We start from the raw sequence: 24,612 nt of genomic DNA, 5'->3' as shown, positions 1-24,612 counted from the left end.
GATCTCAAATGTCAGTAATGGTGAAAGTGACGATAATGATGTGTCGATGGACATCACGGTGGTGCCCACAAGAGAGGAAGAGGAGGGGAATTCGAAGGGCGAGACAGAGCAGCAGAGATGAAGGAGAAGGAGGAGAAGCAGGCAGAGCTGTATAAGGAATGAGCCATCCACCATGCACGGTGACTTCTGGCGCTCCCAGGATGCCGGCACATTGCTCCGCAGTGTGGACATTTTTTAACATGTCAGTTGCTGACCATAGTGTTGCCATCTGCAGCCTGTGCTGTCAATGCATAAGTCGCGGTAAACCCAAAACTCACCTAAGGACGACCACCTTAAGAAGGCACCTGGCCTGCCATCACCAAGCCCAGTGGGAGCGATGCCGTCAGAACCCACAAAGTCACACTCTCGGTGCTCCACGTCCTGCCTTTTCTCATTTTCATTCTCATTTTCCTCTCTCCTCCCATTTGTCCTCCACTCCACCTTCCACCGTGCCGTCGTCGCATTCTTTTTGCAGAAGGCAGTAAAAAGTTGATGAAGCCGGATAACCCTCTTTCCCAACGGCTGACCGCTGGCTTGCGGGAACTGCTAGCCCGTGAACTACTGCATTATAAACTGGTGGACTTGGAGGCTTTTAGAAATTTTGTGGTCATTGGCACACCACAATGGAAGGTCCCTCAAAGGAAATATTTCTCCCAGAAGGGCATCCCAGAGCTATATGGCCATGTTCAGCGGCAAGTGAATATATCTCTGGCACACAGTGTCGGTGCCAAGATATATCTGACCACAGTCACATGGTCTAGCAAACACGGGCAGGGAAGATACATAACTTTTACTGTCCACTGGGTGAATCTTCTGACAGCCGTCAAGCATGTAACCCGTGGCTCCCGTGTTGATTTGGTGTTACCACCAAGGATTGCATGCAGACCTGCCTCCTCTTCTTCTCCTCCTCCTACTCCATCCTCCGTCTCCTCCTCGGCTGACTCCTCCTTTTCCACTGCTACCGCCTCTTCCGCTGCGCCACCCCAAGCTCCCCAGAACCTATTCGACGTCCCAGGTGAGACGTTGCCATGCTGTGCTGCAGCTGTTGTGCCTGGCAGCCAAGAGCCACACGGCTTTCATACTTAGTTTGGTACCTTTTCTGGGACTGGTTCCTCTGGGATGCCAGAGGAGGATAGATTTTCTTCTGCCTTGTCTTCCATCTGGTGGAAGATCCAAGGGAATTTGGAGAAGATGGGTGAGAGGTATAAGCGAATGGCTGACAAGAGACGTGTGACTGGTCCGGAGAGCCATCTTGGAAACTGGGTCCAAGATTTATCGGTCCGTACAAAATATCTGCAGTGATCAACCCAGTAGCATTTCAGCTGGATCTTCCGCAAACTTGGAGGATTCATGACGTGTTCCACAGGTCTTTACTGAAAAAATACGTGAAACCGGTGGAACCATCGCCATTGCCTCCTCCTGTTCTGATCGATGGAAATTTGGAGTTCGAGATCTCCAGGGTTCTCAACTCTAGAGTTCTTCGGGGTTCCCTTCAGTATCTGGTACACTGGAGGGGATACGGCCCTGAGGAGAGGATGTGGGTTCCTGCACGGGATGTCAGTGCCAGCCGACTGGTGAGGGCTTTTCATAGATCCCATCCGGATAAGGTTGGTCCAGGGTGTCCGGAGGTCACCCATAGAAGGGGAGGGGGGTACTGTCATTCCCGGCTCTGACTATGTGCGGAGGTCGGCCAGAATAGCAGCACGTCTTTAGTGTTTGTTTTGGAGTCGTGCTGGATCCGCCTCCCATCAGGTGCACTGGGTGGGGTCATTAGTTTAAATGGCTCTCAAATCCAGTGCTCTGAGTGGGTTATAGAAATCAGTCTGGCCTCGAAAGTAGAGTTGAGCGAACACCTGGATGTTCGGGTTCGAGAAGTTCGGCCGAACATCCCGGAAATGTTCGGGTTCGGGATCCGAACCCGATCCGAACTTCGTCCCGAACCCGAACCCCATTGAAGTCAATGGGGACCCGAACTTTTCGGCACTAAAAAGGCTGTAAAACAGCCCAGGAAAGAGCTAGAGGGCTGCAAAAGGCAGCAACATGTAGGTAAATCCCCTGCAAACAAATGTGGATAGGGAAATGAATTAAAATAAAAATTAAATAAATAAAAATTAACCAAAATCAATTGGAGAGAGGTTCCATAGCAGAGAATCTGGCTTCCCGTCACCCACCACTGGAACAGTCCATTCTCAGATATTTAGGCCCCGGCACCCAGGCAGAGGAGAGAGGTCCCGTAACAGAGAATCTGTCTTCATGTCAGCAGAGAATTAGTCTGCATGTCATAGCAGAGAATGAGGCTTCACGTCAGCCACCACTGCAACAGTCCATTGGCATATATTTAGGATCAGCACCCAGGCAGAGGAGGGAGGTCCCGTAACAGAGAATCTGTCTTCATGTCAGCAGAGAATTAGTCTGCATGTCATAGCAAAGAATGAGGCTTCACGTCAGCCACCACTGCAACAGTCCATTGGCATATATTTAGGCCCAGCACACACACAGGCAGAGGAGAGAGGTCCCGTAACAGAGAATCTGGCTTCATGTCAGCAGAGAATCAGTCTGCATGTCATAGCAGAGAATGAGGCTTCACGTCAGCCACCACTGCAACAGTCCATTGGCATATATTTAGGCCCAGCACACACACAGGCAGAGGAGAGAGGTCCCGTAACAGAGAATCTGGCTTCATGTCAGCAGAGAATCAGTCTGCATGTCATAGCAGAGAATGAGGCTTCACGTCAGCCACCACTGCAACAGTCCATTGGCATATATTTAGGCCCAGCACACACACAGGCAGAGGAGAGAGGTCCCGTAACAGAGAATCTGTCTTCATGTCAGCAGAGAATCAGTCTGCATGTCATAGCAGAGAATGAGGCTTCACGTCAGCCACCACTGCAACAGTCCATTGGCATATATTTAGGCCCAGCACCCAGGCAGAGGAGGGAGGTCCCGTAACAGAGAATCTGTCTTCATGTCAGCAGAGAATTAGTCTGCATGTCATAGCAGAGAATGAGGCTTCACGTCAGCCACCACTGCAACAGTCCATTGGCATATATTTAGGCCCAGCACCCAGGCAGAGGAGGGAGGTCCCGTAACAGAGAATCTGTCTTCATGTCAGCAGAGAATTAGTCTGCATGTCATAGCAGAGAATGAGGCTTCACGTCAGCCACCACTGCAACAGTCCATTGGCATATATTTAGGCCCAGCACACACACAGGCAGAGGAGAGAGGTCCCGTAACAGAGAATCTGGCTTCATGTCAGCAGAGAATCAGTCTGCATGTCATAGCAGAGAATGAGGCTTCACGTCAGCCACCACTGCAACAGTCCATTGGCATATATTTAGGCCTAGCACACAGGCAGAGCAGAGAGGTCCCGTAACAGACAATCTGGCTTCATGACAGCAGAGAATCAGTCTGCATGTCATAGCAGAGAATGAGGCTTCACGTCACCCACCACTGCAACAGTCCATTGGCATATATTTAGGCCTAGCACACAGGCAGAGCAGAGAGGTCCCGTAACAGACGATCTGGCTTCATGTCAGCAGAGAATCAGTCTGCATGTCATAGCAGAGAATGAGGCTTCACGTCACCCACCACTGCAACAGTCCATTGGCATATATTTAGGCCTAGCACACAGGCAGAGCAGAGAGGTCCCGTAACAGACAATCTGGCTTCATGTCAGCAGAGAATCAGTCTGCATGTCATAGCAGAGAATCAGGCTTCACGTCAGCCACCACTGCAACAGTCCATTGTCATAAATTTAGGCCCAGCACCCAGGCAGAGGAGAGAGGTCCCGTAACAGACAATCTGGCTTCATGTCAGCAGAGAATTAGTCTGCATGTCATAGCAGAGAATCAGGCTTCATGTCAGCCACCACTGCAACAGTCCATTGGCATATATTTAGGCCTAGCACACAGGCAGAGGAGAGGTTCATTCAACTTTGGGTAGCCTCGCAATATAATGGTAAAATGAAAATAAAAATAGGATTGAATGAGGAAGTGCCCTGGAGTCCAATAATATATGGTTATGGGGAGGTAGTTAATGTCTAATCTGGACAAGGGACGGACAGGTCCTGTGGGATCCATGCCTGGTTCATTTTTATGAACGTCAGCTTGTCCACATTGGCTGTAGACAGGCGGCTGCGTTTGTCTGTAATGACGCCCCCTGCCGTGCTGAATACACGTTCAGACAAAACGCTGGCTGCCGGGCAGGCCAGCACCTCCAAGGCATAAAAGGCTAGCTCTGGCCACGTGGACAATTTAGAGACCCAGAAGTTGAATGGGGCCGAACCATCAGTCAGTACGTGGAGGGGTGTGCACACGTACTGTTCCACCATGTTAGTGAAATGTTGCCTCCTGCTAACACGTTGCGTATCAGGTGGTGGTGCAGTTAGCTGTGGCGTGTTGACAAAAGTTTTCCACATCTCTGCCATGCTAACCCTGCCCTCAGAGGAGCTGGCCGTGACACAGCTGCCTTGGCGACCTCTTGCTCCTCCTCTGCCTTGGCCTTGGGCTTCCACTTGTTCCCCTGTGACATTTGGGAATGCTCTCAGTAGCGCGTCTACCAACGTGCGCTTGTACTCGCGCATCTTCCTATCACGCTCCAGTGCAGGAAGTAAGGTGGGCACATTGTCTTTGTAGCGTGGATCCAGCAGGGTGGCAACCCAGTAGTCCGCACAGGTTAAAATGTGGGCAACTCTGCTGTCGTTGCGCAGGCACTGCAGCATGTAGTCGCTCATGTGTGCCAGGCTGCCCAGGGGTAAGGACAAGCTGTCCTCTGTGGGAGGCGTATCGTCATCGTCCTGCCTTTCCCCCCAGCCACGCACCAGTGATGGACCCGAGCTGCGTTGGGTGCCACCCCGCTGTGACCATGCTTCATCCTCATCCTCCTCCACCTCCTCCTCATCCTCGTCCTCCTCGTCCTCCAGTAGTGGGCCCTGGCTGGCCACATTTGTACCTGGCCTCTGCTGTTGCCAAAAACCTCCCTCTGAGTCACTTCGAAGAGACTGGCCTGAAAGTGCTAAAAATGACCCCTCTTCCTCCTCCTCCTCCTCCTCCTGGGCCACCTCCTCTTCCATCATCGCCCTAAGTGTTTTCTCAAGGAGACATAGAAGTGGTATTGTAACGCTGATAACGGTGTCATCGCCACTGGCCATGTTGGTGGAGTACTCGAAACAGCGCAACAGGGCACACAGGTCTCGCATGGAGGCCCAGTCATTGGTGGTGAAGTGGTGCTGTTCTGTAGTGCGACTGACCCGTGCGTGCTGCAGCTGAAACTCCACTATGGCCTGCTGCTGCTCGCACAGTCTGTCCAGCATGTGCAAGGTGGAGTTCCACCTGGTGGGCACGTCGCATATGAGGCGGTGAGCGGGAAGGCCGAAGTTACGCTGTAGCGCAGACAGGCGAGCAGCAGCAGGATGTGAACGCCGGAAGCGCGAACAGACGGCCCGCACTTTATGCAGCAGCTCTGACATGTCGGGGTAGTTGTGAATGAACTTCTGCACCACCAAATTCAGCACATGCGCCAAGCAAGGGATGTGCGTCAAATTGGCTAGTCCCAGAGCTGCAACGAGATTTCGCCCATTATCACACACCACCAGGCCGGGCTTGAGGCTCACCGGCAGCAACCACTCGTCGGTCTGTTGTTCAATACCCCGCCACAACTCCTGTGCGGTGTGGGGCCTGTCCCCCAAACATATGAGTTTCAGAATGGCCTGCTGACGTTTACCCCGGGCTGTGCTGAAGTTGGTGGTGAAGGTGTGTGGCTGACTGGATGAGCAGGTGGAAGAAGAGGAGGAGGAAGCCGAGAAGGAGGAGGTGGCAACAGGAGGCAAAGAATGTTGCCCTGCGATCCTTGGCGGCGGAAGGACGTGCGCCAAACAGCTCTCCGCCTGGGTCCCAGCTGCCACTACATTTACCCAGTGTGCAGTTAGGGAGATATAGCGTCCCTGGCCGTGCTTACTGGTCCACGTATCTGTGGTTAGGTGGACCTTGCTACAGATGGCGTTGCGCAGTGCACACTTGATTTTATCGGATACTTGGTTGTGCAGGGAAGGCACGGCTCTCTTGGAGAAGTAGTGCCGGCTGGGAACAACATACTGTGGGACAGCAAGCGACATGAGCTGTTTGAAGCTGTCTGTGTCCACCAGCCTAAATGACAGCATTTCATAGGCCAGTAGTTTAGAAATGCTGGCATTCAGGGCCAGGGATCGAGGGTGGCTAGGTGGGAATTTACGCTTTCTATCAAATGTTTGTGAGATGGAGAGCTGAACGCTGGCGTGTGACATGGTTGAGACGCTTGGTGACGGAGGTGGTGGTGGTGGTGTTGGTGGTACATCCCCTGTTTGCTGGGCGGCAGGTGCCAACGTTCCTCCAGAGGCGGAGGAAGAGGCCGAGGCGGCAGCAGCAGAATAGGCCGAGGCGGCAGCAGCAGAAGAGGTAGCAGGGGGAGCCTGAGTGACTTCCTTGGTTTTAAGGTGTTTACTCCACTGCAGTTCATGCTTTGCATGCAGGTGCCTGGTCATGCAGGTTGTGCTCAGGTTCAGAACGTTAATGCCTCGCTTCAGGCTCTGATGGCACAGCGTGCAAACCACTCGGGTCTTGTCGTCAGCACATTGTTTGAAGAAGTGCCATGCCAGGGAACTCCTTGAAGCTGCCTTTGGGGTGCTCGGTCCCAGATGGCGGCGGTCAGTAGCAGGCGGAGTCTCTTGGCGGCGGGTGTTCTGCTTTTGCCCACTGCTCCCTCTTTTGCTACGCTGTTGGCTCGGTCTCACCACTGCCTCTTCCTCCGAACTGTGAAAGTCAGTGGCACGACCTTCATTCCATGTGGGGTCTAGGACCTCATCGTCCCCTGCATCGTCTTCCACCCAGTCTTGATCCCTGACCTCCTGTTCAGTCTGCACACTGCAGAAAGACGCAGCAGTTGGCACCTGTGTTTCGTCATCATCAGAGACATGCTGAGGTGGTATTCCCATGTCCTCATCATCAGGAAACATAAGTGGTTGTGCGTCAGTGCATTCTATGTCTTTCACCGATGGGGAAGGGCTAGGTGGATGCCCTTGGGAAACCCTGCCAGCGGAGTCTTCAAACAGCATAAGAGACTGCTGCATAACTTGAGGCTGAGACAGTTTCCCTGGTATGCATGGGGGTGATGTGACAGACTGATGGGGTTGGTTTTCAGGCGCCATCTGTGCGCTTTCTGCAGAAGACTGGGTGGGAGATAATGTGAACGTGCTGGATCCACTGTCGGCCACCCAATTGACTAATGCCTGTACCTGCTCAGGCCTTACCATCCTTAGAACGGCATTGGGCCCCACCATATATCGCTGTAAATTCTGGCGGCTACTGGGACCTGAGGTAGTTGGTACACTAGGACGTGTGGATGTGGCAGAACGGCCACGTCCTCTCCCAGCACCAGAGGGTCCACTAACACCACCACGACCATGTCCACGTCCGCGTCCCTTACTAGATGTTTTTCTCATTGTTATGGTTCACCACAACAACAAATATATTATTTGGCCCAATGTATTGTATTCAAATTCAGCGGGATATAAATTTGAGGCCTAGTATTTAGGCGCTGGGTGACCGGTATGGATTTAGTGACAGAATTAGACTTGGAAATGCACAGAAGCGTGTGTGTGTGAAGTTATTCTGAATGACCCAATGTGCACCTTGAATATTATATACCCTTTTAGGGATAGATTTCAAATAGCTCTGATATAGCAGAAACCACTAAATTATGAAATTGCTAAATTGGGAATTGTATTTCAACCCAGAACAAAAAATGTGCTTTGACGGACACAAAATAACTTTCCCAGCCACAACAGGACAGCGTTAACGAGAGATTTAGCAGGATATAAATTTGAGGCCTAGTATTTAGGCGCTGGGTGACCGGTATGGATTTAGTGACAGAATTAGACTTGGAAATGCACAGAAGCGTGTGTGTGTGAAGTTATTCTGAATGACCCAATGTGCACCTTGAATATTATATACCCTTTTAGGGATAGATTTCAAATAGCTCTGATATAGCAGAAACCACTAAATTATGAAATTGCTAAATTGGGAATTGTATTTCAACCCAGAACAAAAAATGTGCTTTGACGGACACTAAATAACTTTCCCAGCCACAACAGGACAGCGTTAACGAGAGATTTAGCAGGATATAAATTTGAGGCCTAGTATTTAGGCGCTGGGTGACCGGTATGGATTTAGTGACAGAATTAGACTTGGAAATGCACAGAAGCGTGTGTGTGTGAAGTTATTCTGAATGACCCAATGTGCACCTTGAATATTATATACCCTTTTAGGGATAGATTTCAAATAGCTCTGATATAGCAGAAACCACTAAATTATGAAATTGCTAAATTGGGAATTGTATTTCAACCCAGAACAAGAAATGTGCTTGAACGGACACTAAATAACTCGCCCAGCTACAGCACTAAGGACAGATTTAGCTGGATATAAATTTGAGGCCTAGTATTTAGGCGCTGGGTGACAGGTATGGGTTTAGTGACAGAATTAGACTTGGAAATGCACAGTAGCGGGTGTGTGAAGTTATTCTGAATGTCCCTATGTGCACCTTCAATATGATCTACCCTTTTAGGGATAGATTTCAAATAGCTCTGATATAGCAGAAACCACTAAATTATGAAATTGCTAAATTGGGAATTGTATTTCAACCCAGAACAAGAAATGTGCTTGAACGGACACTAAATAACTCGCCCAGCTACAGCACTAACGACAGATTTAGCTGGATATGAATTTGAGGCCTAGTATTTAGGCGCTGGGTGACAGGTATGGGTTTAGTGACAGAATTAGACTTGGAAATACACAGTAGCGGGTGTGTGTGAAGTTATTCTGAATGACCCAATGTGCACCTTGAATATTATATACCCTTTTAGGGATAGATTTCAAATAGCTCTGATATAGCAGAAACCACTAAATTATGAAATTGCTAAATTGGGAATTGTATTTCAACCCAGAACAAGAAATGTGCTTGAACGGACACTAAATAACTCGCCCAGCTACAGCACTAAGGACAGATTTAGCTGGATATAAATTTGAGGCCTAGTATTTAGGCGCTGGGTGACAGGTATGGGTTTAGTGACAGAATTAGACTTGGAAATGCACAGTAGCGGGTGTGTGAAGTTATTCTGAATGTCCCTATGTGCACCTTCAATATGATCTACCCTTTTAGGGATAGATTTCAAATAGCTCTGATATAGCAGAAACCACTAAATTATGAAATTGCTAAATTGGGAATTGTATTTCAACCCAGAACAAGAAATGTGCTTGAACGGACACTAAATAACTCGCCCAGCTACAGCACTAAGGACAGATTTAGCTGGATATAAATTTGAGGCCTAGTATTTAGGCGCTGGGTGACAGGTATGGGTTTAGTGACAGAATTAGACTTGGAAATGCACAGTAGCGGGTGTGTGAAGTTATTCTGAATGTCCCTATGTGCACCTTCAATATGATCTACCCTTTTAGGGATAGATTTCAAATAGCTCTGATATAGCAGAAACCACTAAATTATGAAATTGCTAAATTGGGAATTGTATTTCAACCCAGAACAAGAAATGTGCTTGAACGGACACTAAATAACTCGCCCAGCTACAGCACTAACGACAGATTTAGCTGGATATGAATTTGAGGCCTAGTATTTAGGCGCTGGGTGACAGGTATGGGTTTAGTGACAGAATTAGACTTGGAAATGCACAGTAGCGGGTGTGTGAAGTTATTCTGAATGACCCTATGTGCACCTTGAATATTATATACCCTTTTAGGGATAGATTTCAAATAGCTCTGATACAGCAGAAACCACTAAATTTTTAAATTGCTAAATTGGGAATTGTATTTCAACCCAGAACAAAAAATGTGCTTTGACGGACACTAAATAACTTTCCCAGCCACAACAGGACAGCGGTAACGAGAGATTTAGCGGGATATAAATTTGAGGCCTAGTATTTAGGCGCTGGGTGACCGGTATGGATTTAGTGACAGAATTAGACTGGGATATGGCCAAAAAATAACCACACTATTGCTGGTTAAATGCACTTGGTGATGGGCGCAGCTTGCCCCTGATGTAGTATATGGCCAAAAAATGAACAGACTATTGCTGGTTAAATGCACTTGGTGTCACAGCTTGACCAACCACACTACTGAGGGTTAAATGCACTTGGTGACGGGCGCAGCTTGCCCCTGATGTAGTATATGGCCAAAAAATGAACAGACTATTGCTGGTTAAATGCACTTGGTGACGGGCGCAGCTTGCCCCTGATTTAGTATATGGCCAAAAAATGAACAGACTATTGCTGGTTAAATGCACTTGGTGTGATAGCTTGACCAACCACACTACTGAGGGTTAAATGCACTTGGTGACGGGCGCAGCTTGCCCCTGATGTAGTATATGGCCAAAAAATAAACAGACTATTGCTGGTTAAATGCACTTGGTGTGACAGCTTCACCCTGATGTAGGCTTTAGCCAAAAAACAAACGCACCATTGAGGGTTAAATGCACTTGGTGACAGGCGCAGCTTGCCCCTGATGTAGTATATGGCCAAAAAATAAACAGACTATTGCTGGTTAAATGCACTTGGTGTGACAGCTTCACCCTGATGTAGGCTTTAGCCAAAAAACAACCACACCATTGAGGGTTAAATGCACTTGGTCGCAGCTTGTGCTGGCGCACCACAAGACACAAAATGGCCGCCGATCACCCCAGAAAAATGTGACTGACAAACGGTCTGGGCAGCCTAAAAACAGTGAGCAATTGAGGATCAGCAGCTCAATGATCCACAGCTGCAGATCGATCAGTTAATCAAGTCCTTTGGAGGAGTTAATCTGCCTAATCTCGCCCTACTGTCGCAGCCGCAACCTCTCCCTACGCTAATCAGAGCAGAGTGACGGGCGGCGCTATGTGACTCCAGCTTAAATAGAGGCTGGGTCACATGGTGCTCTGGCCAATCACAGCCATGCCAATAGTAGGCATGGCTGTGATGGCCTCTTGGGGCAAGTAGTATGACGCTTGTTGATTGGCTGCTTTGCAGCCTTTCAAAAAGCGCCAAGAAAGCGTCACAAAAGCGCGAAGAAAGCGACGAACACCGAACCCGAACCCGGACTTTTACGAAAATGTCCGGGTTCGGGTCCGTGTCACGGACACCCCAAAATTCGGTACGAACCCGAACTATACAGTTCGAGTTCGCTCATCCCTACTCGGAAGCAAGCAAGCAAGGAAAGTTTTCTGTCTCAGCTCTGTTAAGATAAGTGTGATTTCTGTTCTTGTTGTTTGCTGTTTTAGTTGTGTTGGTATCTTCTCTCCCATCCAGGTTCTGTGCGAGCAGGCGGCTCCTATTTCCCCTTTTCACCATCTCAGGGAAGTTAGGGTGTATTAGCCCAGGCACGAGAACACAGCATCACCAAGGTCTGCCTGTGGGCTGAGCAGTGCAGGGAGAGAGGTCAGGGATTAGCTAGGAGGTGACCCTTCCCCTGCTTCTTGCTCAGAGCCTGGTTGTTGGTTTTTTTGTGTGTCTGAGTTCTTGTCCGCCGTGACAACCTCCAGCCACATAATCACAAGTTCTTTTCTGTCAAGTGAATGCCTAATTTTTGGGGCCTGTACTGGCCTACAGTAAAATCTTTATCAAGTGACCGCCTAATGTACCTTCAGCCACATCATCACGAGTTCTTTTCTGTCAGGTGAATGCCTAATTTTTGGGGCCTGTACTCCCGTGGCCTAAAATAAAAATTTTCGAGGCTCCAGCAGATTACATTTTTGAGAGTTTCCCTTTAAGAAGCATAAAAATGCCCCTGATTAAAATACATATTTTTTGTGGGAATTTTTCCCAATGAGCCCCCTCTGGTATGTCACTGTCCATGTTGTGGGACTATTTGTGCACTTCTAGTGCCGTCCCGGCCGATGCTTGTCCATCACTACCAGTTACTTAACAACATACAGGCATTTTCTCCCAGTCCGAGCATTCTCATTTTATATACTAACCTTTTATGCGGTACAGTGTCAAATGCTTTGGAGAAGTCCAGATATATGACATCCATTGATTCGCAGCTGTCAAGTATAGAATGGAAACTATGGAAACTGATTAAATTAGTTTGACATGACCGATCCCTCATGAAGGCATGCTGATATGGCGTTATTTGCTTATTTTCATTGAGGTGCTCCAAGATAGCATCTCTTAGAAAACCTTCAAACAGTTTACCCACGACAGATGTTACTTACCGGCCTATAGTTTCTGGGCTCTGTTTTTGGACCATTTTTTAATATTGTTACCTAATTTGCTATGCGCCAATCCTGTGGAACACTCCCTGTTAGTATCGAGTCCTTAAATATCAGAAATAAGGGTCTGGCTAAGACATTACTTAATTCTCTTGGAATATTGGTGTGTATGCCATCTGGTCCCGAGCTGGGCAGATATAAGCATGGTGGTGGCTGCAAATGGGCAAGGGGGCATCGGCCAACGGGGGCAGCAGGACATGGGCAGGTGGTGGATAGTGGGGGGAACCACAGGCCGTGAGCAGGATTAGGGAAGGGAGGAGAGGGGAGGAGCTTCCTGGCTTTAGCCTGCTGTTGTCTATTGTATAATGTAAAGCAGGCAGTGCAGCCAGGGCAGGCCCTCCCCTCTATGTATGATGTGTAGAACCGGGCTCCTCCACCCGGACCTACACACGTTAAATATAATGCTGCTCCTCCTCCACTCCTCTTTTGGCGCCTTCAGGACTAGTAAGGAGGAAGTGAATATTCAACAGTTCCTGCCACGGAGCTACGGGGGGGGGGGGGGGGGGATTGTGTGTGAAACAGAACTGGATGGTGATTCCAGTCACAGGGAGGGAAGAAGAGTTTGAGTACAGGAGCTTTATGTAGGGGCCCTGAGTATTGAGTACAGTGTGTCTACAGAGGATGAGGGTGAGACTCTTATCTTAATCTTCAACAATATAATTTCAGCTGTACAGTGTTTGTTGGGAGTAGCCTATTATATGTAGGAGGGGTTTATAAAATTTTGTGCGGCACAGTACGCGCAACACTTTTTTTTTTCCTCTGACCCCTTCCTCCCCCCAGACAAAATATCTCTGTGCTCCCCTGGTGAAGGATATAGCATCTTGGTCCCATTCATATGAGCACTTTGGCACCATTAAAGACTTTGGCACCATTAAAGAGCTGATACCCTAAGGATAGGCCATCAATACCCTGATCCCAGAAACTCTTTAAAGTTGTGGTGATGAATACCAAATATTTCTATAAAACTGCATACAATTATCTTACTGCATACATCTGTAGTGCCCTGGAGCAAGAGTACTTTGGAATGTGGACGTTTGTGAACATTTGCCCCTACTGATACTATGCAAAGCCATCAACTCACTATTTTATTGCACTTTGAAGGGTTAATTTGCACAATTTATGCTGTTATGTGCATTTATACTGTTTCATATTTTTAACTGCATTTATATGTTTATTGTAATATATTCTGTTCATTTGCACTGTTATCACACTATAGCTGTCCTCCACTTTAGAAAAGGTTAATGCACAGCCATCTAATACAGAGAGACATTATGACTTTCTACCTATGCAAAATTTTGGTGGGAAAAGAACCAGGCACACTGACCTTCTGGTTGTCTTGTTTAGCACTGTTGTTTATGTCTAAAGACTTGTTTAGGTCTGGAAAAACTGCGTATGAGCCACAATCCCTGGGCCACCAGTCTTTGGCCATCTGCCAGCCTTCTGAGAGAGGTAGAGCTAGCTCAGTCCTTTCCTCAGCAAGAAACCTTCTTCTGCCTGGAAGGAGACTTGAGAAGCCAGCTCAGTGCTTTGCCTGTATTGTTGTACACTTGAGTTCCTCTAGTAAAGAAGTACACTGGTTAACTGCAGACTCTAAGTCTTCTGACCCATTTTCCATTGGGGTGCACAATGTGTTACCATTCCTTCCAGAGAGCAGGAATACGTGGTGACACCTCAACAGTGTCCACTGTCCAGGGGACCCAGTGCAGCATTTGGGCCACCCCAAACCCAACCAATTTACACCTATAAAGGATGCCACAACAGAACTTGTCTCGTTTGCACAAACAGGTGTATCATCTCCCCTGCTTTGACAGTATAATTGTACCACAGTAATAAATGTATTTTGTACCTTTTCAGGTGGAAACACATTTGATAGAATTATGCCAAAATGCAAAATCCCCAATTTAATTTTTAAGAAAAACTCAATGTCTACAGATCTTTCATGGTTAGATCATGGCTCCCTCTTTGAGACTTCTGAGGAAACCTTAGGGTTAGACCAATGGTTCCAGTGGAAATATTAGACCAATGCATTTACTGCATTTTGTCTCAGCAATGATGAATTATTGGTAATCATATTTTATGATTGATTGTGTTACTGCAGGACATAATCGTTGAGAACTGCCTGAACACATTTTACAATCTTCTTAAGCTTAATTTTATGAGTACAGTTCATTTTAAAAACCATTGTCATTTTATGTGCAATTTATCTACAATCATAATTTTGCACTTAGAAGCGTCCAATGTTACGCCAGTGTCAGGGTTATAGCATTTAGATGGTCTTTTATATCATTGCTTAGTTAATCAAATAGAAGAAGGGTAGGGGGCAAATACATTTAACTTAAAGGTCAAGGAATAACACAAAGTATCTGACATAAAGGGAATCTAGGCAGAAAGAAACCTGCTTCACACATTAAATCTTAAGTTATTTCAATTTTATCTTAGAGATCTAATAAGAATCTGAATTCCTCATTATCATATACAGTCGTACAACTAGCTGTACCAATCTAAACACCAGGAAAATGTGAACACCCTGTCTGAGACGTAACCTACAGCTTCTGGGCACTAAATCCTGCCATACATGAGGCAAAATTGCCAATTTTGGTCATTTTGGTATAGTGTTGTTTATAAAAGATCTTGTATGCCGAAAATATAATCAGCCACCCTAGAAAATTTCACCAGTAGTTGGCCAAAAATGCAATTTTAGGGCATAATTGGATGAATTTGTTAAATTGGCCAGTTTACTCTGGCCTGTTGCTGGTGGCATCATTCATATGAATAAGCTGATAGATGACTGATCATTGTCTCCATTTTATGGCCAGCTTAAAGGGTTTATCCAATAGTAGACCCCCCCACACACACACACACACAATGGCCAGGCCCCTACTATAGATGATACTTACCCGGTCCCTCCGGATCGCTGCATGGCCGCTGCTGCATCTCCTCATTACACAGATCAAAACATCCGGCGACGGGGGAAGTAGCCAATAGCAGGCCACGACGGTGACCAACCCCCCTAGCATCGCAACGGGGAGATTCTGAGGCAGACGTGCAGCGGTCCAGAGGGATGCAGGTGCCGGGGAATCGTATATTGAATGCTGATGACTGAATGTGTAATATATAACAGGCACGTGTGCCATTGACATGATGGTCAACTATTGAAAAATGGAATTGTCTGGATGTCATCTCTTATTATATGCTTGTCATTGTCATTAATCATTTTAACCACTACAAATCTCAGGAAGAAAGTACATGGAACCAAAGTAAATGAAGACAAGAGTGCCTTCCTTACAATGTTTTCTGTACCCTATCCAAGTTTTGTCTGAAATAATTTAAGAAGCATAATAATATTTTAAGCAGTCATGGCCCCCTCCCCTTGAGTGTGCGTTGGGTAATAGGCCAAAGCAAATCAATTGGACACTGCCCTGTGAGGATAAGGATTGGAAGCTTTATTTCTAGGTGGACCCCAATGACCCCAATCAATCTATGTCTCTGAATGGTCTAATCACCCACTCCTCTAATTAACCCATACTTTACAACTGGGTTCTACTGGGATCATCCCTAAAGAATTGCAATGGTAAAATGGTTAAGAACATTCCAAACTTGTGACAGATGTTCCAATAAAACCAGGTTTATTAACTGTTTATTTGCTGATATCTATCACAAAACAGCTTGCAGGGGGTTCCTCCCTGTAATTAATAGAACAAGTACCCTTTATGTGGTGCAACTAGCGGAAAATGCCTTGAACTGATCAATGGCAAAAAATGTTGCTTTAAAGATGGCCCTTTGAAGTTTGCAAGGGGACATGCCAAGATAGGTGAGTGTGTGTGTTCTTTTGATGGATGGTTTAGATGCCATCTAATTATTCAAGAGAAGGCACAAGTCATGTACAACTGCAGGCTCACCTCCTAATACTGCTTTGTTTTCTTCCTCTCCAAAATGATTTTACCCCTCTGCACAAGTCAGACTCTGCCGCGAAGTTGTGACTCATCATTAATCCTTATGTTATAAGGGTCCTTCACACACAGTTTTGTTCATGGTGTTTTGGACCAAAAAAATGCCTGACTTCAGCATTTTGTACAGTTTTTGCGGCATTTTTGCCAATATATTGTGGGAAATGTATCAAAATTTGTGCAAAGGAAAACTGTCTTAATTACCTATAGCAACCAATCTGATCATTTTATCTTCCAAAGGGGCTCTGAAAAATGAAAGGCGGAATCTGAATGGTTGGTATCCATCACTAAGCCGGTTTTCGTTTACATCAATCTTGATCAATCTCCCCCATTGTGTTTTAGCACCTAGCATTTTTAATGGTGTTTTTTGCATACATGGTGTATTTTTTACACTAAAATATGTGCCACTCCATTCCCCTATCATGTCACTCTGTAGAGCTGTATAAGAAAAATAACATTGTTACAAAACTCCAAAACACCATAAAAAACACCAAACATTGAACATGAGTTTTTCTGAAGCTAGATAAAACAAAAAAACTAAAACAATGCAGATCTATGTGAGAAAAACACCAGACAATGAGGGAAAACAAATCCTGAGCATGCTCCTATTTGAAAGAAAACACCACTTACCCAAAAACGCACTTCAAGGGTCAAAAAATGGTGTTACTAAAAAATGCCTGTTTGTCCTGCATTTAATATTTCTCATAGGCTGCCATGTGCAACATCTGCAGCTGGTCTTTTTGGTTTGCCTAAAAACTCCACCCAAAAATGCACAAAAAACAAAACAAAACGTGTGAACCCGCCCTAACAGAGTTTTTTCACTCATATAGAGCAAAATAAAAATGAAGAAACATAGGCAGCTTTACTAACTCTCTCTAAAATGTAAGTGAGAGATGCTCCAAAGGTAACACTGTAGGTCACTCTATATTTGGCTATATATAACTTATATTTGGCTTACACTTTATACCATCTAATTTTCGGATTACATTGCACCAAAATTTATTGCCAACATGTTAGCACAATTTTGGTGCACATTATTGCATCTTGAGTAATGCCCTTTTTTTCTAAGCCACACACCCTTGTCATGCCAGAGCAGTGGGTTATACTTTTTGCTACATTTGCATAATAAATATGTCCCTTGTAAACTTTTATTTACACCACATTCTTTCACATAGTCCGTGTTGAAGCTCATGCACATGAAAATGTGCTGCCTGTGCCTTGCATTGGGGCCCCCAATGCACGGGCACTGTCCATGTGGCCTGCACTGACCGATGCAGACCCATTCATCTTTAATAAAAAATAAAGCATGTTCTTTTTTTTCGTGGTGCGGAGGTATGGATCGAAATGTTGCGAAAGCGCTCTGTAGTGCTTCTGTGGCCTTCCGCTCCATATCTTACAGATTGCAGACCCATTCATGATACGGTGTGCACACGGGCGATGCCCCATTATGCGGACATGCTGTTTGCGTGCTGAAGTATGGGCACAGCCGGCACACACCCAGAAAATTATGTGTTGCACTGACGTCCGATTCCTGCTACTGGACCACTCTTCCCTGTGGGCACAGACACCACTCTCCTCATCTTGCTGGTCTCAGCTCTGCATAGAGTGCAAGAAAGAAGAAACAACTAGGCGGCACTCACCAAAAAGTGGATGTTCTTTATAAACATTCACCGATACAGGCATGGGGGTGGACAAACAACGCAGGCAAGCAGTTTGTGACGACAGCCGTTTCACGCGTTAGTGCTTCCTCAGGCCCCTAACGTTCTGACATGAATACGTCACCTTTATGCGTCGCAGCTCTGCATAGTGGTTAGTGAGTGAAAACTAGAGGACTGCCAGGACAGCGCTCTTAGGGATAGTCCAAAACTAGTTAGTTAGCACAGTGGGCCAACCAGGGGATGGCTGGCAGCCTTAGTCCTGGGGGGCAAATCCAGTCAAGTGGACCATTTTTGCCACGCCCATTATTAAAAGCCCCTCCTACATATAATAGGCCACTCCCAACAAACACTGTACAGCTGACATTCTATAGTTAAGGCCTGTCTCTACACATCATATGGAGAGGGGAGGACTTGCCTGCTTCACATTATACAATAAACAGCAGGCTACAGCTAGGAAGCTCCTCCGCTCTACTCGCTCCCCAGATCCTGCTCAGGGCTTGTGGTTCCCCCACCATCTGCCACCCGCCCATGGCCTGCTGCCCCCTTTGGCCGTCCTCACCCAGCTCTGAATCCTCATTCTGCAAATGGCAGGAGGAGAAGCCAGAGCATCTTTGGTAACTGCCACCACGTGGGTTCCCGGTCCACGAGCCGACTATCCGGGTCATTCACTATCACACAGATCAGTGGATGAACCGGATATCACTTACTGACCAACCGCAGTCAATCACCCCCAGCTACAATTCCTAAATGCAATTTAACTAACTACCTGGTAACGTCTCTTCAAAGGCAAGGTACGTTGTTCAGCAGCTTAGAATATGGAAGACTTGGCTATTTAGATTTTATAATCTTTAATAAGCGGTAAAAAGCAGTGCATACAAGTCTAATGAAAATGACTATAAATCTCCTCTGTGGCCTTCCATCTAGCACCCTTGCACCCCTCCAATCTATCCTCAACTCCGCTGCCCGACTAATCCACCTCTTACCTTATTACTCCTCTGCCTCTCCCCTCTGCCAATCCCTTCACTGGCTCCCCATTGCCCAACGAATCCACTTCAAAGTACTGACAAACACATACAAGACCGTCCATAACCTGTCCCCTCCCTACATCTCTGAGCTACTTTCCCGATACATCCCCACACGCACTCTCCGATCCTCACAAGACCTCCTTCTCTCCTCTCCTCTTATCGCCTCTTCCCACAATCGACTCCAAGATTTCTCCCATGCATCCCCCATACTCTGGAACTCGCTACCCCAACATATCAGACTCTCACCTACAGTGGAATCCTTCAAAAGAAACCTGAAAACCCACCTCTTCAGACAAGCCTACAACCAATGACCCTGCTGCCTCTATACCGCCATGACCAACTCAACCCGCACCTACTGTGTCCTTCTCCCATACCATGTAGATTGTAAGCCCTCACGGGCAGGGCCCTCTCTCCTTCTGTACCAGTTTGTAACTCATCTTGTTTATGATTAGTACAATTGTCTGTGTTATGTACTGTATGTGCACCGCTTATCATATGTACAGCGCTATGGAATGAATGGCGCTTAAATAATAAATAATAATAATAATCTCCTCTCCTACATAGCGCCACATACCTCTTACATCCAGTGATGTCACCTTTGTTGTAGACGTTCTATTTCTTTATCTTCTCCATTCAGACCAGACCGCCATGATGATTTTTCTGCCATCTCCTGTCTCTGCAGAGATTGAGAAACAGACATTAGTTTCCCACATTTCCATCATCTTCAAATCTTCTGAACACCCTTTTCTGCCACCCCCAATACTATACTGCAGAAACAGTTCCCCTGGAAATACTACTACCACACAGATAGTGCCCCCTTAAACAATTATTGGCACATAGTGCTCTAAAAATTAACTGCGCCCAGACACTAATAGTATAAAGATAATGTCCCCCAAAAATAATTGTGCTAAGCTGATACTATGCCAGGGTGCCCCCAAAGTAACAGTGCTCCCCAAAATCCCACCAATTGAAATAATTATCTGCCAGAGCACACTTAGTAGTAATAATGCCCCTATAGTGCCCTAGTAATCATGTTCCTCATAGCCCCCCAGTAGTAGTAAAGCTCCCCATAATGCCCCCTAGTAGTACTAATTCTCCCTATAATATGACAGTACATGAAATACCCCCGCTTAGTGCCCGCAGTTGAGCTAATGTCCCCATAATGTATGCCAGTATAAAATACCCCTATATAGTGCCCCAGTAAATTCCCTCATAGTGCTCCTCTCCCCCTTCCCCATAGTGTCCCCCATAATATGCCAGTAAATAAAATGCCCCTTCTTGGTGCCCCCAGCAGATGCCCCTATAGTGCTCCTCTCCCCCACAATGTTCCAGTAAAAAATGCCCCTTCTTAGTTCCACCATATGCCCCAATAGTGCTCCACTCCCCCATAGTGCCCCCAAATAATGCCCCATAGTGCCGCTCTCCCCTATAGTGCCTCCCATAATGTGCCAGTGAAAAATGCCCCCTTAGTGCCACCAAATGCCATAGTGCCCCCTATATAATGTGCCAATACAAAAGGCCCCTTTAGAGCCCCCACTTACCCATAGTACCCCCAAATAATGCCCCTATAGTAACACCAGATGCCCCATAGTGCCGCTCTCCCCTATAGTGCCCCCAATAATGTGCCAATAATTAAAAAAAAGCCCCTTTAGAGCCCCCAGATACCCCCATAGTGCTCCTCTCCCCCATGGTGCCCCCCCATAATGTGCCAGTAAGAAATGCCCCCATAGTGCCCCCCCATAGTGCCAGCTCCCCCATAGTGCCAGCCCCCTATAGTGCCATCTCCCCCTATAGTGCAAGCCCCCCCCCATAGTGCCAGCTCCCCCCCATAGTGCCAGCTCTCCACCATAGTGCCAGCTCCCCCATAGCCATAGTGCCAGCTCCCTCATAGCCATAGTGCCAGCTCCCCCCATAGTGCCAGCTCCACCCCATAGTGCCAGCTCCCCCATAGCCATAGTGACAGCTCCCCCCATAGTGCCAGGTCCCCCCTATAGTGCCAGCTCCCCCATAGCCATAGTGACAGCTCCCCCCGCAAAGAAAACAAAACAAAACACTAATACTTACCTCTAGGGATGAGCGAACTCGAACTGTATAGTTCGGGTTCGTACCGAATTTTGGGGTGTCCGTGACACGGACCCGAACCCGGACATTTTCGTAAAAGTCCGGGTTCGGGTTCGGTGTTCGTCGCTTTCTTCGCGCTTTTGTGACGCTTTCTTGGCGCTTTTTGAAAGGCTGCAAAGCAGCCAATCAACAAGCGTCATACTACTTGCCCCAAGAGGCCATCACAGCCATGCCTACTATTGGCATGGCTGTGATTGGCCAGAGCACCATGTGACCCAGCCTCTATTTAAGCTGGAGTCACATAGCGCCGCCCGTCACTCTGCTCTGATTAGCGTAGGGAGAGGTTGCGGCTGCGACAGTAGGGCGAGATTAGGCAGATTAACTCCTCCAAAGGACTTGATTAACTGATCGATCTGCAGCTGTGGATCATTGAGCTGCTGATCCTCAATTGCTCACTGTTTTTAGGCTGCACAGACCGTTTGTCAGTCTCATTTTTCTGGGGTGATCGGCGGCCATTTTGTGTCTTGTGGTGCGCCAGCACAAGCTGCGACCAAGTGCATTTAACCCTCAATGGTGTGGTTGTTTTTTGGCTAAAGCCTACATCAGGGTGAAGCTGTCACACCAAGTGCATTTAACCAGCAATAGTCTGTTCATTTTTTGGCCATATACAAAATCAGGGGCAAGCTGCGCCTGTCACCAAGTGCATTTAACCCTCAATGGTGTGGTTGTTTTTTGGCTAAAGCCTACATCAGGGTGAAGCTGTCACACCAAGTGCATTTAACCAGCAATAGTCTGTTCATTTTTTGGCCATATACAAAATCAGGGGCAAGCTGCGCCTGTCACCAAGTGCATTTAACCCTCAATGGTGTGGTTGTTTTTTGGCTAAAGCCTACATCAGGGTGAAGCTGTCACACCAAGTGCATTTAACCAGCAATAGTCTGTTCATTTTTTGGCCATATACAAAATCAGGGGCAAGCTGCGCCTGTCACCAAGTGCATTTAACCCTCAATGGTGTGGTTGTTTTTTGGCTAAAGCCTACATCAGGGTGAAGCTGTCACACCAAGTGCATTTAACCAGCAATAGTCTGTTCATTTTTTGGCCATATCCCAGTCTAATTCTGTCACTAAATCCATACCGGTCACCCAGCGCCTAAATACTAGGCCTCAAATTTATATCCAGCTAAATCTGTCCCTAGTGCTGTAGCTGGGCGAGTTATTTAGTGTCCGTTCAAGCACATTTCTTGTTCTGGGTTGAAATACAATTCCCAATTTAGCAATTTCATAATTTAGTGGTTCCTGCTATATCAGAGCTCTTTGAAATCTATCCCAAAAAGGGTATATAATATTGAAGGTGCACATAGGGTCATTCAGAGTAACTTCACACACACCCGCTACTGTGTATTTCCAAGTCTAATTCTGTCACTAAATCCATACCGGTGACCCAGCGCCTAAATACTAGGCCTCAAATTTAATTCCCTCTAAATCTCTCGTTACCCACCGCTGTACTGTTGTTGCTGGGCAAGATATTTAGTGTCCGTCAAAGCACATTTTTTGTTCTGGGTTGAAGTACAATTCCCAATTTAGCAATTTCATAATTTAGTGGTTTCTGCTATATCAGAGCTATTTGAAATCTATCCCAAAAAGGGTATATAATATTGAAGGTGCACATAGGGTCATTCAGAATAACTTCACACACACCCGCTACTGTGTATTTCCAAGTCTAATTCTGTCACTAAACCCATACCTGTCACCCAGCGCCTAAATACTAGGCCTCAAATTTAAATCCCTCTAAATCTCTCGTTACCGTTGTCCTGTTGTAGCTGGGAAAGTTATTTAGTGCCCGTCAAAGCACATTTTTTGTTCTGGGTTGAAGTACAATTCCCAATTTAGCAATTTCATAATTTAGTGGTTCCTGCTATATCAGAGCTATTTGAAATCTATCCCAAAAAGGGTATATAATATTGAAGGTGCACATAGGGTCATTCAGAATAACTTCACACACACCCGCTACTGTGTATTTCCAAGTCTAATTCTGTCACTAAATCCATACCGGTGACCCAGCGCCTAAATACTAGGCCTCAAATTTAATTCCCTCTAAATCTCTCGTTACCCACCGCTGTACTGTTGTTGCTGGGCAAGATATTTAGTGTCCGTCAAAGCACATTTTTTGTTCTGGGTTGAAGTACAATTCCCAATTTAGCAATTTCATAATTTAGTGGTTTCTGCTATATCAGAGCTATTTGAAATCTATCCCTAAAAGGGTATATAATATTGAAGGTGCACATAGGGTCATTCAGAATAACTTCACACACACCCGCTACTGTGTATTTCCAAGTCTAATTCTGTCACTAAACCCATACCTGTCACCCAGCGCCTAAATACTAGGCCTCAAATTTAAATCCCTCTAAATCTCTCGTTACCGTTGTCCTGTTGTAGCTGGGAAAGTTATTTAGTGCCCGTCAAAGCACATTTTTTGTTCTGGGTTGAAGTACAATTCCCAATTTAGCAATTTCATAATTTAGTGGTTCCTGCTATATCAGAGCTATTTGAAATCTATCCCAAAAAGGGTATATAATATTGAAGGTGCACATAGGGTCATTCAGAATAACTTCACACACACGCTTCTGTGCATTTCCAAGTCTAATTCTGTCACTAAATCCATACCGGTGACCCAGCGCCTAAATACTAGGCCTCAAATTTAATTCCCTCTAAATCTCTCGTTACCCACCGCTGTACTGTTGTTGCTGGGCAAGATATTTAGTGTCCGTCAAAGCACATTTTTTGTTCTGGGTTGAAGTACAATTCCCAATTTAGCAATTTCATAATTTAGTGGTTTCTGCTATATCAGAGCTATTTGAAATCTATCCCTAAAAGGGTATATAATATTGAAGGTGCACATAGGGTCATTCAGAATAACTTCACACACACCCGCTACTGTGTATTTCCAAGTCTAATTCTGTCACTAAATCCATACCGGTGACCCAGCGCCTAAATACTAGGCCTCAAATTTAATTCCCTCTAAATCTCTCGTTACCCACCGGTGTACTGTTGTTGCTGGGCAAGATATTTAGTGTCCGTCAAAGCACATTTTTTGTTCTGGGTTGAAGTACAATTCCCAATTTAGCAATTTCATAATTTAGTGGTTTCTGCTATATCAGAGCTATTTGAAATCTATCCCTAAAAGGGTATATAATATTGAAGGTGCACATAGGGTCATTCAGAATAACTTCACACACACCCGCTACTGTGTATTTCCAAGTCTAATTCTGTCACTAAATCCATACCTGTCACCCAGCGCCTAAATACTAGGCCTCAAATTTAAATCCCTCTAAATCTCTCGTTACCCGCTTGTACTGTTGTAGCTGGGAAAGTTATTTAGTGTCCCGTCAAAGCACATTTTTTGTTCTGGGTTGAAGTACAATTCCCAATTTAGCAATTTCATAATTTAGTGGTTCCTGCTATATCAGAGCTATTTGAAATCTATCCCAAAAGGGTATATAATATTGAAGGTGCACATAGGGTCATTCAGAATAACTTCACACACACGCTTCTGTGCATTTCCAAGTCTAATTCTGTCACTAAATCCATACCGGTGACC

The sequence above is a fragment of the Bufo gargarizans genome, chromosome 4 (assembly GCF_014858855.1).
Source record: "Bufo gargarizans isolate SCDJY-AF-19 chromosome 4, ASM1485885v1, whole genome shotgun sequence".
Taxonomy (NCBI): Eukaryota; Metazoa; Chordata; class Amphibia; order Anura; family Bufonidae; genus Bufo; species Bufo gargarizans.
Note: the sequence above shows the minus strand (reverse complement) of the source record.